At 36.5% G+C, this 17,258-nt stretch overlaps 1 pseudogene; it reads right to left on the bottom strand.

Moving 5' to 3' along the window:
- Window positions 1-390: 390 nt before the first annotated feature.
- LOC149209424 (U11/U12 small nuclear ribonucleoprotein 25 kDa protein-like) lies at window positions 391-1,124 on the bottom strand (annotated as a pseudogene).
- Window positions 1,125-17,258: the final 16,134 nt, after the last annotated feature.

A 17,258-nucleotide genomic window follows, 5' to 3' on the forward strand; every position in this document is an offset into this window, starting at 1 on the left:
TCGAACTGGAGTGAGCCAGATCACTAGTTAAAGGAGAAGTCTACAAATATGGAGCCGCGTGAAAAGTGCTAGAGTAGAGATCGAAAGGTTGAAGTTGTGTTTATTCAAAAAATCGCTGAATTTTTCATTCCTCGAAGGTCCAAAGTTCCATTCATCTCAAGTCTCTTTAGAAGTTGGGAAATGCCAAAAATCTGATCGTTATTCGTGCTGCACCGAAGGAATTCGTTGTGATGTTTTGGTTATGCCAGTGCAAAGACTTGTAAATTAAATGTGTTGTAATGCCTACTGTAGCAATCTTGAATCATAGTGTGCTTTGAGGCTCTACAATTTAAGGCTGGTGAACTTTTGGCTTCTTGGCATACGGTTTTTCTTTATGTCTTAGAATGTGTGTCATCGGAGTGGAGTGAAACAACTCGTCGTAAATATCTATTATTTCAGAGAAGCAGGTGAATTACTCATTTAAACATATATATACATCTCTGTATCATTTGATTTATCATGTTTCAGTTCCTTCGATGTACATTCTTTGGATCTTCTTTCATACCAACAATCCAAAGTTTTGTATAGATAAACCACGTTCTTATGGTGCGTGTCCAATGGAGCTCAATATGTGTAAGTGTTGTGTGTCCATTCATGTTTGCACCATCAGAAGACTTCCTTTTTAGTACTCCAAATGTGTTGTGCTTTCTTTGATGAAGTTTATCCTGTTGACTTGCTGAAGACATATGTCGTACAAAAGAAAGCTCATCACTATCCTTGATTCCAAAACTACTCAATAACGACCCGTCATTAATAAGCTCTTGATCATCGTAGGCCAAGCAGAAGTTTCCCCAGACATGACACTAGGAAATCTTGCCTTCTTCCATCTGCGAGTCGCCGAATTTTTCCTCAATGGCCTTCTTTAGTTCAAGAACAGAAGCTGTTCCAGGCACACTTACATCAAATGATGTTTTATCCATTCTGAAAATGCATAGGCGAATTGAAGCCTTAGTACACTCCACTTCCTTGGCTAACAGGGGCGATTCATCACCAGCCCCCAATGCTGCTGCTTCTATGGCTTTCATCTTGGGCACCAAAACGAATAACTTGGCCGTGCCAATGAACGGTATGCTGTATTAGCCATGTCCATGTTATTCACATGGAATAACCAGTCTCATGGTTAGGAGTGATAAATGTTATTTTCTATGTAATGGAGTAATAAGGGTATAAAGTGTGATTTTGTGGAGTAATAAGGTGAAAATATTTTTTGTATTTGGAGTGATAAGTGATTTTTTTGGAGAAAGTTATTGTTGAAATCAAAAGTAATATTTTCATTTGAGAGAGATTTTGAGAGCAGTTGAGTGCACATTCAATTTTTTAAAGACAATTTGACACCAAGGAGTTCTCAGTCTATGCTTGAGATGCCTCACTGAAGACATTGTCATGATGATGTATCTTGAGGGTTAATAAAAACATATTTGTTGTGGTGATCGTGTCCTAGATCCGCCCGAAATTGAATAAGGAAATCATAGGTACACTCTGTGTCATGAATGTGCTTGCACGATTTCAGTCGAATTTCTAAAACACTCTCTTTATTATGCTTAAAGAAAACAACTACATGCACATAAGAAAGTTTACATATACAAGTCATCAATCAAGCTCTTGAAATCAAAGATTTCCCATAATCAATTAAGTTCATAGGCACAAAGTGTCACATTATCAACTTGATAAAATGATCTTCCAAGCAAGCACATTTCCCATCATGTAATCAAAGGAATCAAGCTAAGGATGCTACAAAGTCAAGCATTTCAAGCCAAGTTGACATCAACATCATCAAAACTTTTTGTATCACTTGTAGATAAAAAAAAAAAATTAACTGAATTGTATGGGTGCATTCTCGGTTGTCACTGACACCCTAATTTGAATTGTTAAGGTGAATACATTAATTCAAGTAAGTCTTCAACTGAGTCATCAAGATTGAACTTGTCATTTGTATCTTGGGTGCATTTTTGACAGTGTTCAACACCCTTCCTTTTTAAACTTAGCACATTTAGTGAGTACATTCAAGAAAACACAAAGTGTCAGTCATCAATCAAGCAGGTTCAAGCACATAATCAGGCAAGAAATCATCTTGAAACGAGCGTGGACTCTAATCTTCAAGTAAGCATCAAAACAAGCATGTGTTTATAGCAAGCGCCCTAAAATCAAGTGAGCATGTCAAGTAACCAAATCAAGTGTACAATAGTTCAACGCATAACAAGTGAGTTCTACATATCCCGCAAGTATTAAAAGCAAGCGAGCATGAGTTCCAACAAGTTCACATGGCGAAAAGCATTTAGTTGTTAAAGATTCTTAACAATTTGATCCTCTCAACTGCTAAAGGCATGCTGCAAATCAGTAAAACAACTCTTCCTGACATTCAAGTGCATATTCAACATGCGCATGAAACGATTGAGTTCCTTCAACTGGAGTCACAACTGCAGAGAAATGAGTTGCAAGAGAAGCGTGTTGCTTCCAAGTATTTGACCAATTGAGAGACAGCTAATCATCCGACTTCATTCATCCAACCAGCTTCAAGTGTTGAAGTTGTTCCCAAACCCATCATCAAGCCATGGGAAGAAATTCAAAGTAATCAAAATCGACATGGCTTAGGATATGCCAAAGATAACGACAACTTACATATCCCTGATTATTCAAAGCCCATTCAGTTCGCCAGTGCAGGATTACTTGAACAAATCATCTCAGCAAGTTGTTAGCAACTTGAAGACAAACAAAAATGCACAGAAACTCAAGTTGCAGACAAACCGACATGTTCTCATTGTCGAAGAACCGGTCATCTGGAAGATCAGTTTTTTGATCTCCATCCTTGTCACCATTTTGGCAAACAGAATCATTCATCAAAGAAATGTTGCAAACAAGACCAACCTGCCAGATTAAAGATCGATTATTCATGGATTGATCCATGGGAATGGTCATCCACAGCTAGAATATTGTACAAGTTTTACAATCGAATTCACTCACACATATTGAATCCAACAGTAAAAGTGAAGATGGTAGTCTCGTGCAGTTGAATGGGGGAGTACAATAGTGAAACTCTCCTGCACCTGAAGGGGGGGAGCTCAGATATCAAATGCAGATGATTGTCTCTCCTTTCAGTTGACAAAGGGGGGGAAATGTCAATGAACATGACAGTGGTTGTCAGACTGAAAGTCTCAATAGCATCAGTGAAGCAGCCAGTGGGCATCTTTATCAACCAGTGGGCGATCATCATCAACAACTACGCTAGTGGGCGTTCATCAAATTGTGTTAGTGGACACCAGATGTTGTTTTCAAGCAAAGGGTAGTTGGATCCTCTTGTGGCTTGGCACATGATGGAGTTGTCAAGCAACATTTAGAGACGAATCATTCATGCAGCTGACTCATGGTCTCCTCATATTGTAGTTTCTTCAACATCCAGCTTTGGCGGCTTTTCAGGAAAATGATTTTTTGAGGATCAACTTGAGAACTTGGAAGATGGTTCCTTGTTCATTTTGGATTTATCATTGGGGGTGGGGGGGGGGGATGTTAGCCTCACTCTCTTAAAAATCAATAATAAATCCAAATATTAAATTAAATAAATAACATCATGAGAATTCCTCGAACTAAGAAGTCTAGTTTGGATGAGAGATTCTCTCCAACTAGCTCTCCTAAATTAGTGTGTAAGCTGAAAAATTGTCTCAACCAACTGAGTCTAAGATAGACGCACTATCTTAAGACTACTTACTTATGTATTTAAATGTATTATTAATTTTTTTGAATAATGTGAATTACATGAGCATGAGATACGACATGATGGCTCTTTGCCTTTTCTGCCAGTTTAATTTTTGTGTGTTAATTTGTTGTGCATATGGTTATATGGCTTTGTGATTCTTCTTCAAGGACTTGAAGAATTCTATTTGGTTATATGCATTGACATAAGTTTATAAATGTGATTCATTTTTGAAATCTAGTCCTATATATATATATATATATATATATATATATATATATATATATATATATATATATATATATATATATATATATATATATATATTATATTATTATGAGTTCTAAGTGGTCTATATAAAGCCATTTATTGAATTTTATTTTCCTATCATGAGGTTTAATATAAGTATATAAATGTGAACTTTTTTTTTAAATAAAACTCCATGTAAAATTAAATGTTTTTCCTAATAACACGTGGAATAATTATTTGCTAATTAATGTTAAGTGGACTGTTCAAGTTCATTCAATATACGGGTTATAAATAAATGTATTTAAACTTTATGCAACATACGACATTTGATTTTCCCACCCCTATTAACATTTGCTAAATTTCAATTCTTAAATAAACTATTTCTAATTGAAATAATATCATAGAAGCCAACAAGACAAGTATGTATTAAATTCTATTTAGTATGTATGTATGTATTAATGGAATTTATTTTTGAAATAAAGTTCTTAATGTAAGTAAAAATATATTTTTTAGAAAATTAATAATTTAAAATCAATTGTTCATGAGTCCTAACTCGTTTATTTTATTTTGAATCGACAACTTTTTCAAACTATGCATTCTTAAAAAAATTATTTCTATATGCAATCGTGTCATATAAGTCAATAAGTAAAGAAACCATTAATTGATTTTTATTTAATGATCATGTGGTTTCAAATGAATGTATAAATGTGACATTGCTAATTCTAGAATAAAAATCCATGTAAAAAAATGCCTTTTCTAATAAAACATGGATTAATGAATTTACAACGAGCATTAAGTAGACTATTTAAGTTCATTCAAGAGATGGCCCATAAATGGATGTCTTTAAACTTTTTGCACCATATGACATGATTTTCGCATCAAGATTAACATTTTGTAAATTTCAATTGTAAAATAAAATATTTTTACTTAAAATAATCTCATAGAATCCAATAAGACTTAGAAGCTATTTATTCAATTCCATTTAGTTATATGTATTGATATAAGTTTATAAATGTAATTTATTTTTGAAAAAAACCTTTTAACGTAAGTAAATATATATCTTTTACAAAACTAATTTGACTTAATTGATAATGAGCTCTAAGTGGTTTATTTGAACTACATGAAAAATCAAGTGTCATAGATGAATGCCTTTTAATACAGATTTAATCTGCAAAATAAATATCTTAACAATAATTTATTTGTATTTAGATTAAGTATTTAATAATTAAAGAATAGGGGGACTTATATAAATTTCAACTAAAATCCATGAGTTATGTTTCACAATTATTTCTTCCCCATGAATATTCTTATCATTTCTCCTCATAGTGAAAGTAATGATCAATCATGGTTTTCCATACAATTGGTTGGTGCTATTACATCAAGACTATTATTGTTTTTGACAATGTTGAAAAGGAGAGATAAATATCTACACTACCGTCAACTGTACTAATCTTTGAAAACCCTTGCTTCCACTACTTACAATAAGACCACTAATTCTTCTTTACTTCAATTTGTGACATTGTCCATCACAATGGAATGACTTGAATACCCATTTAATAACTCTCATTTTATGTACTAGGATTTGAGTGGAGATAGATAAATGGTGCCTAACCTTCTTGAAATACCTAGATCAATATTGCCTAACTTTTATAATGGATGTCTGGATGCTATGAAGATGAATGATCACCCCATCATTAGTGCTTCATAAAGGCATGAAGGAACTGTCGAAAATTGAGCACAAAAACATTTTACTAAGTTTTTAGTAGACTAGCTTCAATGCAATGCAAGGGACGCACATCCTTTCCATTCACACTAATATTGTTAGGCCCCTATACTACTAGTTTAATCCCTTATTGTTATTAGTACAACCCACTTATTATATTTATGTACCCATGTAATTCCCATATTGTTACTATTGTGCCACATAGAAGCCCACTATTGTTATTATTGTGCCCTTACATTATTATTGTTATGTCAGCTCTGATTATGTTATGACCCCTTAGACTCCTATATATAGAAAGGAGGTCTTTTCATTTGTATCATCCAAGAATTGTTCATTTGTGTAATTTAAAGGAGGTTTCCCCCTCGAAGAGGCTGAATTCTAAGGCGTTGATCTCTCTTTTCTATCTTTTTGTGAGCTGGTTTCATAACATTTGGTATCAGAGCTTTGGATTATAGGGTTTCGCTGCTCCAAACAGGTCATCGTGGAATTTTCGCTATAACTTTGTTTCTGTGATGTTTTAGAGGTTGCAAAAAAAACCCATTTGAGAATAAATCACGCTGAACCTCGGGTCCAAATTTAGAGCTATTCACGCTATATTTGCGGAGATATGATCTAAGGAAGTTGGTATTTTCGCAGAATCCTGAATTACATTCCAAACAGGTGACCTGGGGAAAAGCGTCATAACTTTCTCTCTGGGGATCGGATTGAAATTTCATAAGAAAGTATAGAAAGGGGATGAACTTTAGTTTCCTGTATGCATTTTTCAGATCCAAAGGTCGAAACAGTGACTCGTGGCACGTCGTACAAGTTCGCTCTACTGAACTAGTCTATAATCAAGTCACTGTGGGAGATTTCGCAGAACTCTTCCTTGGAGAATCCAATTTGGGTCAGACTTGTGGCATTGGAAAGAGGACCTAGAGGGCTACTACAAGTCACAAATTCAGATCTAGATGATTGGAAAGTACAGTGATACATCACAGGCAATATCGAGCTCCTACAAAGTGAAAAAAGGTGTGTAGATTTTCTTAAATTTTTGCTTAAGCTTAGTTTGAAAAATTATTTTGAAGGAATTCAAAGGGCATAGTAGAGCATTATTATCGGTAACTAATTCCCCAAGGAAAGAAAATGCAAATACCTAGTAAGGAACCTGAAAGCTCTAGCATGACTCATGAAGAAGAGGAAGAAATGCAACATGATATATCAAAATTACAAGACCAAGTGCAACAACTATCCCTTGCACAAAAAGGAACAGAATCTAAGATGGATGGTTTAAAGAAAGTCGTAGAAGCTAAGATGGATTGTTTAAAGAAAGGTGTATAAGCTAAGATGAATGACATGGAAGCTAAGATGGATGATTTGAAGATAGATTTGAAGACAGACATGGAAGAATTGAAGATAAATATGAATAAGTTGCTACAAGAAAGGGTCACTAATGGTGAAAGGATAGTAAAGGAAACTCATGATGAGAACAAAAGAAATGTTAATCATGATTCCATAGACTCTAATGCTGGATCAAAGACCCACCATATTCCAAAAATCGATATGAGGAAGTTTGATGGCAAGGATCTCGCAACATGAATATTACAGATGGAGCAATTTTTCAATCTCAATAATGTGCAAAACACACAAAAGGTACGTATTGCAACTTTATATTTGGAACCAAATCAGTTTGTATGGTATCAATGGCTTTGCTCTCGTAAACAATTTATCACTTGGGCAATTTTTACGGAAGAATTGATAGCACATTATGAGGATACAAAAAGCAACACTTTTTTAAGCCAATTGATAAGTCTCAAACAAAATGGTTCAATAATGGAGCACATTGAGGAGTTCCAAAAATTGAACATAAGGGTAAAAGATATTCCAGAGGAGCATAGGATTGATGTGTTCATAGAGTTTTTAAAGGATAACATCCAACATGATGTTCTCCTTTGGGAACCTGATTCATTAGAGAAGGCATTCAGGTTAGCAAGAAAAATGGAAAGCAAAATTATGGCAACCAGGAAGCATACCACTCACAACTATAAAGATAGAAGTGTTGTTGTCTCTAGTCTTCCACAAACTATAAGGTTGACACCACAAAAATTGGAAGAAAAAAGAGCAAAAGGGCTTTGTTACAATTGTGATAGCAAATACACTAAAGGTCATAAGTGTGCTGAGAAGAAATTATTCTACATAGATTGTGAAGAGGAAGAAGAAAAGGAGCAAGAAAGGTCAAAAGAAGAGGATATACTCCAGGAACAAAGCCTAGATAAAGAATAAATGAATCCGACCATATCTTGTAATGCATTGGCGAGAATTACCACTCCTCAAACCATCAAGATAGAAGGAAAAATCAAGAAGAAAAAGGTAATAGTGTTGATTGATTCAGGAAGTACCCACAATTTTATTCATTGTAAGGTAGCAAGAGAATTGAATTGCTTCTTATATCCAGCACCAGAGTGTCAAGTGATGGTTGTAAATGGAGGAACAACAAATTGCTCAGGAAAGTGCCATAATATCAAGCTATCCATGGGAGAATATGTATTGACTAGCCCAATGCTTTCCATTCCAATGGGAGGTGCTGATGTTGTACTAGGAGTCCAATGGCTACAATCCTTGGGTACAATAGCTTTTAATTTTCAAGAACTTTTCATGAAATTTTCTGTGGAAGAAAAGGAAGTTGAATTAAGGGGTATTGTAGGGAAACTGGGAAAGATAATCAGCTCTAACAGTATGACAAATTTTCTAAAAAAGGAACAAAGAGGTGTAATTGCACAATTATGTTCACTAGATGTGTCCACAGTGGAATCATATATTTCTCCAGATCTCCAAAAAGTCTTGGACAATCATTCCAAGGTATTTGAGACTCCCAAAGGTCTCCCACCTATTTGTGATCATGATCATGCTATTCATCTGATTCCAGAAAGTGTTCCTCCAAACATCAGGCCGTATAGATATCCCTATGCCCAAAAGAGTGAAATTGAATGTATGGTTGCAGAAATGCTAGAGGATGGTATAATTCAACCAAGTCAAAGTTCTTTCTCTGCTCCAGTGGTATTGGTGCACAAGAAGGATGGATCATGGTGCATGTGTCCGGATTATAGGGAGTTCAACAAGCTCACTATTAAAGATAAGTTTCCCATTCCTGTCATTGATGAATTATTGGATGAATTGAATGGATCAATTTACTTCACCAAGTTGGATCTTCGTTCAGGATATCATCAAATCAGAATGAAGATTGAAGACATTCTGAAAACAACATTTAGAACTCATGAGGGTCATTATGAATTTTTGGTCATGCCTTTTGGCCTTACCAATGCACCTTCAACATTTCAAGGTTTGATGAATTCAATTTTCAAACCATTCCTTAGAAAATTTGTGTTAGTATTTTTTGATGATATACTAATCTACAACAAGTCTTGGAAGGATCATGTTGAACATGTTGATAGGGTGCTACAACTATTGGAGGAGAAACAACTATATGCAAAAAGATCCAAATGTTTCTTTGGAGTACAAGAGGTGGAATATCGGGGTCATATTGTATCTCATGAAGGAGTTACGGTAGACCCTAGAAAAATTAAAGCCATTAAGGAATGGAAAATTCCCACATCCATAAAGCATCTGCGAGGATTTCTCGGGTTGACAGGGTATTATCGCAAGTTTGTTAAGAATTATGGGAGAATAGCAGCACCTCTAACAACATTATTGAAGAAAGATGCATTTTCATGGACTCCAGAAGCAACAAAGGCATTCAAACATCTTAAAGAGGCAATGTGCCAAGCACCGGTCTTAGCTACACCGGACTTCACAAAAACCTTTATTGTGGAATGTGATGCTTCAGGAAATGGAATTGGTGTTGTTTTAATGCAAGATGAAAGACCCATTGCTTTTGAAAGTCGTCCAATCAAGGGAAAGTTTTTACACAAAGCTATTTATGAGAAGGAAATGTTGCCAATACTCCATGCACTTAAGAAATGGCGACCCTACCTAATGGGAAGACACTTCAAGGTAAAAATGGATCATGATAGCCTTAAACACTTTTTAGAACAAAGATTATCCTCTGAAGAGCAACAAAAGGGGGTCACAAAGATGTTGGGTTATGACTTTGAAATCATCTACAAAAAAGGGAAGCAAAATGTGGTGGCAGATGCACTCTCAAGAAAGGATGAGGATGTGGAAGCATTGTTTTGTGCTATTTCTATTATCCAACCAGATTGAATAAACAAAGCAAGGGATGAATGGAAGAAGGACAAAGAAGTATGGCCACTTATTCAAAAGTTGCAAAAGATCCCAATTCAAACAATATTGCCAAAAATTGAAGAGGAAGGAAAAATCATATTGGAACCTGGAGCAGTCATAGAAACAAGAACCCGAAAGCTACGAAATCGATCAATTTCAGAGTATCTCATCAAGTGGAAGAAATTACCCACTGAAGATTCCACATGGGAGGACAAGAATTTTATACGGAAGCATCAAGAACTACTCAAGCGTTTAGGACCACGCTTTTTGAAGGAGAGGGGCATGTTAGGCCCCTATACTACTAGTGCAACCCCTTATTGTTATTAGTACAACCCACTTATTATATTGATGTACCCATGTAGTGCCCATATTGTTACTATTGTGCCACATAGAAACCCACTATTGTTATTATTGTGCCCTTACATTATTATTGTTATGTCGACTCTGATTATGTTATGACCCCTTAGTCTCCTATATATAGAAAGGAGGTCTTTTCATTTGTATCATCCAAGAGTTGTTCATTTGTGTAATGTAAAGGAGGTTGCCCCCTCGAAGAGGCTGAATTCTAAGGTGTTGATCTCTCTTTTCTATCATTTTGTGAGCTGGTTTCATAACAAATATCCTCACATCAACATCATTCAATCAAAAAATCCCCCATAGGTTGTGGGAAAGGGGTTTAGAGTCGTGAGACACAAAATTCAAACATCGAGGAATCTAGTTCGTTATTCATAACTATAATATCTTTATTTGATTTTAGACATACTAATATGATTTATCTTGAATCAATTGCTTCTAAGAGTTTGATTTCACATTCCTATTGTGTATTGATACTATTGTACATAATAACCCATGTTTGTCCTTTTCATGATCTCTACTTGGTTTGAAATTACTAAATTATTTTTATGTTGAATTAAGTTAATATGGTGATTTACAAAATAATGAATGTTGTTGAAGGCCTTGTAATAGAAAACTTCCAAATTTAATGAAATATGTGTTCTTCCCTTTTCACTGTAATTTGACACCTATCTCTTGGTTGGTGATGAAATGAGACAAATAGACACCACTTAATTGACATGTGTTTAACTTTATTGGTTCATGGTATTCATTTACGGGCATAATGGTGAGAATTTAAGTTATGGTTAGAGAGCCTTGACCAAATAAGAACCCTCGTCTATGCTATTACAAGTAAACTCTTTCACTAAGGCATAAGATTCTACTAACATTTTTTGGTTCCAGACTGCGAAAATTCATAGGAAACATAAAACACAATAACATACTAATCCCCCACCGAGAGCAGAGAAATAATTCTCAATTTCAGTAGAGCCTCAAAAAATAATAAGTCTCAGTCCAATGTAATCTCACGAATCGAGATTCCGAATGCTTGCCACAAATGTCAACATATGCCTGCGCCATGGTCCAGGTGCATCTTCCTCTGAGTCCCAGCTTGTGTCCACCGGTCTATAAGGAGAGGGAAGAATAGGCGTAGGCCCAGGCAAGGATTTTGGTCCCATAGCTTCTCCTCCTCCCTACCTAGATAGTATCATAGGTAATGAATAGCATGAAATCCATATTCCCTTTGCCAATCATGCTGAAAAATAGAAAAAGGCCTGTATTCGTGATCCATGCCATATTTTTCATCTGGGCATATTGAGTTCAGAATATTCTAGGTAGTTGATGAGAAATTCGAACAAAAACCCTTCGTAATAGGATTCAATCCCTTGACTTTTCCACTTCTATGCTATGCTAGCTTGTTCCTATAGATCATGGATATTCTCTACTAGAGGATCGTCATCCTAAAATCCTTATTCCTATTTCCAGTCATGTTGAAAATTAGAAAAAGGCTTGCTTTCATGATCCATGCCTTATTTTCCATCTGGCCATATTGAGTTTGGAAGATTCAAGGGAGTTGATGAGAAATTCAAAAAGAAACCCTTGGCAGCCAGATTCGATCCCTTGAACTGTCTGCACTGTTACAAGTAAACTCTTTCACTAAGGCATAAGATTCCACTAACATTTTTTGGGCCCACTCTAAAAAAAATCACAATAAACATAAAACACAATAACATGCTTATCACCCCATCGAGAGCAAAGGAACTGCCCTCAATTACAGTAGTGCCAACAAATAGAAGAAGTGTTAGTCCAACATAATTTAGCGAATCCGGATTTCCAATGCGTGCATAGATCGTCAGCATATGCCAACGTCATGGCTCGGGTGCATCTTCCTCCAAGTCCTAGCTTGTGTCCACTGGTTTGTAAGGAGAGGGAAGAAATGACGCAGATAGATGAAAGGGTTTTGGTCCCATAGCTACTCCTCCTCCCTACTTAGATAGTACCACAGGTAGTCGCTAGCTTGAAATCCCTATTCCCTTTGTCGGTCATGCTGAAAAAGAGAAAAAAGCTTGTATTCATGATCCATGTCTTATTTTCTAGCTGACCATATTGAGTTCAGAATATTTTAGGCAGTTGATGAGAAATTCAAACAAAAACCCTTGGTAATAGGATTCAATCCCTTGAATTTTTCACTTTTGTGCTATGTTGGCTTGTTCGAAATTGTAATTACTCCCACATGAGGAGTTGGCTAAACATAGAGAGTCAGTTAACTAAGTGTTGAGTGTTGAGCATTGAAGCATTGAGTCAAGTTAAGTACAGTGATAAATGACTTTTAGTGTGTGGTTCCATGTCCAGATATTTTAGGCGAGTGGCTAGTTGGAAAAGGTTAAATAGCCTTCACCGGGTTAATTGTAACCATCAATATTTGTGTGATCAATAGAAGAGCCACAACTCTTGTGTTTTATGTGGTGAAATTTGTGTTTAATCTTCTCTGCCTTTCCCACAAATTGGTATCGGAGCTAAGATCATGAAGCTCGATGATTTTAAGAGTGAGAAATCTTACAACCACAACTTGCAGAGCCATAGTGTGTGAGTTATTAAGGATGGTGAGAAAGCCAAGAATTAAAAAAAAATAATCAGCTGCCAAACTTGTGGATTTATATTTTTGAAAAAAGTAAAGGTCGCAACATAAATGCATCAAGATTAAGCCTAAGTATAAAAGATTTTTTATTGAAGCAAAAGTGTTTTCGTCACCAACTCTGCCTCTGCTTTCGCTGACAATGGCTGCCACTACTTTGAATCTAATCAAAATAAAAAAGAGTTAGAGAGGAGCGTTAACTTGTCCATACAACAAACAACAAAAATCAACTAGCAAACAACTCTATGAGAAAGTATGAAAGTCTCTATTTCTATTGGTGGTCATACTTTTTGAACGTCACGTGGGCCATGTTGAGTCAAAATCCGTTTACATAATCCAAAGTCAAGGAGACACATGGATTTTTTTATTGAAAGGATTCTTATTAAAAGTTATTTTGTTGTGCCCATGGGGCTTTGGATTGACGGTGAATGGGTGCACTATTAAGGCACTCCTTGCAATAGGTCATTGATTCAAATCCCCCGTGGGTACTTAGGTAGTCTTAACTAGAAAAAAAAAAAGTTATTTTATTGTAAGGAGCCATAAATGATTTCGTAAAAGGGCTTATTAAAAGGTTTTTTTTGAAAAGAAAAGAACTTGTGAAAAGGTTATGAAGGGTGCTTTAAAGGTTGAGTAAAGAGTGGTTTCAAATGTATTTTTGAGATTTTCATGAAGTTGGTTTTCCATAAAATAAAAGAGGGTTTTATTTTATTGAAAGAGAGAGTTTAAGATTTTTCAAAGGCTTGTTCATCTGCAAATTTTTGGTGTTTTGTCAAGCGTGATAGTTTTTGGGTGAAGATTGTGCCTTACAGGGGAACATATTGAAAATCATATTTTGTTTTGGGGGTGATGGGACCAACCCAACACTATTTGGACTAATCAATAATTAGATTATTTAAAGTATGATTTAGCTGTGGATTAGTTTATGATTACCAATGCTCTCGAATTTTTCTGGAAAGTGATAGGTGGCATTTATGTGTGCAATCAATACTGTGTACTATACCTTAGGTCGCGTTTCCCGCTCCTCATTTCACCAAAACTCTTCCTCCGTCACTCATTAGGCCATTTTGCATTTGTTCGCCGAGGGTTTTCTCTAGTGTGGTTTTGCTGCTTGTGAATGTAGTTGTGTTGCAAAAGCTGGGCATGCCTTCTGGTTTGTTTTCTGGTCCGACAATGTGACTCTTATACTTGCTTGGCTCTTATGCTTGTTTGGATAGTCTTTGGCCTTGGTTCATTGGGCAACCAAGAATGGTTCTATCACCGCCTATGTAAGTAGACTTCTGTGCTCATTTTGTAATTGTTTCAACTAGTCGTTGCTCCACGAGCTCGAGTTCTGGTATGAGGTTGTCTTGCTTGTGAAGCTCAGTGGTTGGCATGCATTCAAGTTTCGAAACAGTGGCACTCTCTAGTCTTTGGCTTCAATGCAGGTAGCCTCTTCTATCCATGATTCAATTTGCCTTTTTCATTCTTCTGTTCCTAATGTGGCTGCTACCTTGTCTCAGCCATTGGTTGAAATTTGAGGGTTAAAGGCTTGTTCTCTGTCCTTGCTGCAATTCCCTCAGGTATAGAAAATGTGTCCCTCGTGTATTTGCATTCATGCACTGTGTTTTTTTTTCCTCCATCAACTTGTGCTAACAACTGTATGTTGGTTCCTTTGCAGGTATTGGGGTTTGCAGTTGGGTATGCTCCGAACAATCACGCCGGTCTCTGCCTGGTAGGCTCTACCAACGCAACTAGTCTTCAGTTTCTTTTTTTGAATAGGCCTCTGAGAATGAGGGTTTGGTTTCCCTCAATTCTTAGTCAATGTGACTCTCAGCTATAGCCAGTGTCCTAGTCGTTCTGTCTAGCATAGGCTTTCACGATTATGTGATTGTTAACTGTAACTTTTTTTAAATGTGTGGGAGCCGTTTCCCAAAACCCTCACCTAGGGTTTGTCGACCATCGACTTGTGTGACTATCTGTGTATTACTTTAGAACTCTGCTATGTATCTTTATACATTTCATTTTATAATTTGAAGAAAAACTTTCAGGGAAAATATTGGTTTCAGTTTACCTTAGTTTTAATAATGGTGATTGGCCATCGTTCCTTTTGTTCCAGCTTCAACGCCTTTGAATTACAATTGTTAATTTATAGCTGCGTTTGTAATTCTCTTCCATGAACAGAAGGTTCTATAGTCACTCTGGTAGTTTGTTCTGGTGGTCGATTTCAAAATTAAAAAAATATTGTATGGCACGTATGTGCTTTACTTATCCGATTTATTTGTCTATGTTCACTCCTGGTTATTCAATGTTGTTTTCTTCTATGGGATACAAACCTTTGTTCTGACAATGCGTCTCTGTCTCGCTATCTGGACTCGGTCTCTTAGAAAAAAAGAATTAAATAAATTTGTCTGCGAGCATTGTATCATTTACTCTGATGTTCAATGAATTAGGAAGCAAAACGAGAATGTAGTAGATGCACAGATGGATTCGAAATGTCTATTCTTTTATTATTATTGCTTGAATGTAAAAAAATTGTTGAACCCTTTCAATGGATTTTTCATGTTCATTTGTAGTCTCTGTTCATAGTTACCTGAACTATGTAGTTATTATTTTCAGTTGTAATTCTATTTAGTTACATAACGATGCTTGTATTCGGTTCTGCTTTTTGAAAATATTTTACATCAAACAATTTTTTTTTCTCCAGAATGATAGAACGGTTATTAAATTTCTATTTATTTAAGACAAACAAACTAATGACCCTAACCGACCAAACTGTTCCTATCTAGTACTGAAAATAAAAGTAAACAAAAGTTACACCCTGCGTTGATAAACTAACATAAAACAAAAATAAAAAAAAATTGTTAAGACAACTTCCATCTTGGTGGAGACCGACACCCGGTCATGTTGCACTAGCTAGATGCTCCTACATTAGACTCTCGGGGTAAAAAGAAATCATGACTCCATTCAATGAGCTTATCGACTGAAGAACCTGCCTACTTAATCTGCCTGGCATCAAGCCACGAACTGTCCTCAATAGGAGGGTTCTTCCACTTGACCAGGTATTGCGGATACTCCTTCCGCCGAGTTCGTTTGGTCAGCTAAGTATCGAGGATGCTCTTGATCTTGGGAGGCTGAACATAAGGCATCAATCTCATCCAAGTTTCTCCTCGATCCTGGGTATCCTGTGTAGGCTGTGTTGTTCTATCTTCTTCTTCTCGATTAGCAGTGTAAGGAAACAGGTCTACTACATTAAAGATGGGTGAAATGCCTATCCCAGGTGGCAATTGTATCTCATAGGCATTCGCTGAAAATTTCTGGAGGACTTTGCAGGGACCTATCTTCTTATACTTCAGCTTATTATATGCACCTCTAGGGAAGCATTCCTTGCGCAAATGCGCAAGGACTTCATCTCCTACATTGAACTGTACTTCTCTTCTCTTCAAATTTTCTTGTTGTTTATATGTTTGGTTGTTGTCCTGCAATTTAATTTTCACCTGCTCATGCAAATATCTCATTGCATTAGCAAAATCTTCTCCATCTGCGCTTCACCTTTCTTGGAGTTCGAGATCCCGCAACTCATGCACTCCGGGAGGATGCATGCCGTACAGGATCTAAAATGGATTGTAAGCTGTGCTGTGATTAGGCGAGTCATTATAAGTGAACTCTGCCTATGCAAGCACTCGATCCCACATCGATTAAGCTTCGTAGCAGGTTTCCCAGACTCCTATTTACCACCTCTGTTTGTCCATCGGTTTATGGGTGATAAGCAGAGCTGTAACTTAGCTGTGTATCCATCTTCTTCCACAGGGTATGCCAAAAGTGCCCTGTAAAATTCACATCCCTGTCCGAAAGAATAGACTTAGGCAACCCATGTAGCCTGACAATCTCTGTGAAGAACAAGTGGGCCACGTGAGTGGCATCACTGCTTTTTCTACAAGGGATAAAATGGGCCATCTTTGAGAATCTGTCCACTAATACCATCACGGAGTCATAACCCCGCAGTGTCCTAGGTAGGCCCAAGACAAAGTCCAAGCTGACTAAGTCCAACAGTCTGCTTGGAATAGGTAACGATGTATACAGTCTCGTGTTTTGACTGTGACCCTTCGCCAACTGGCACACTTTACATCTGGTCACAAATCATTGTACATCCCTTCGCATCTTTGGCCAATAGTAGAAATGACTGAGCTGCTTGAGTGTCTTGTCTATGCCGAAATGTCCGGCTAGACCTCCACTGTGCTTCTCCCAAATAATGTTCTTTCTCATCGAGCAGTCAGGAATGCATAGTTGTCCTCCTCTAAACAACAGTTTCTCTTGCAAGTTGTAGTCCAACCATGGACTGTTATCTCTCACCAAAGGATTCTGACATGCCTTATAGGCTTCTTTAAAATCTG

This window comes from Pinus tabuliformis, chromosome 1_2, assembly GCF_031772625.1.
Source record: "Pinus tabuliformis cultivar Carrire ecotype Pingquan chromosome 1_2, CPIR1, whole genome shotgun sequence".
Lineage (NCBI taxonomy): Eukaryota > Viridiplantae > Streptophyta > Pinopsida > Pinales > Pinaceae > Pinus > Pinus tabuliformis.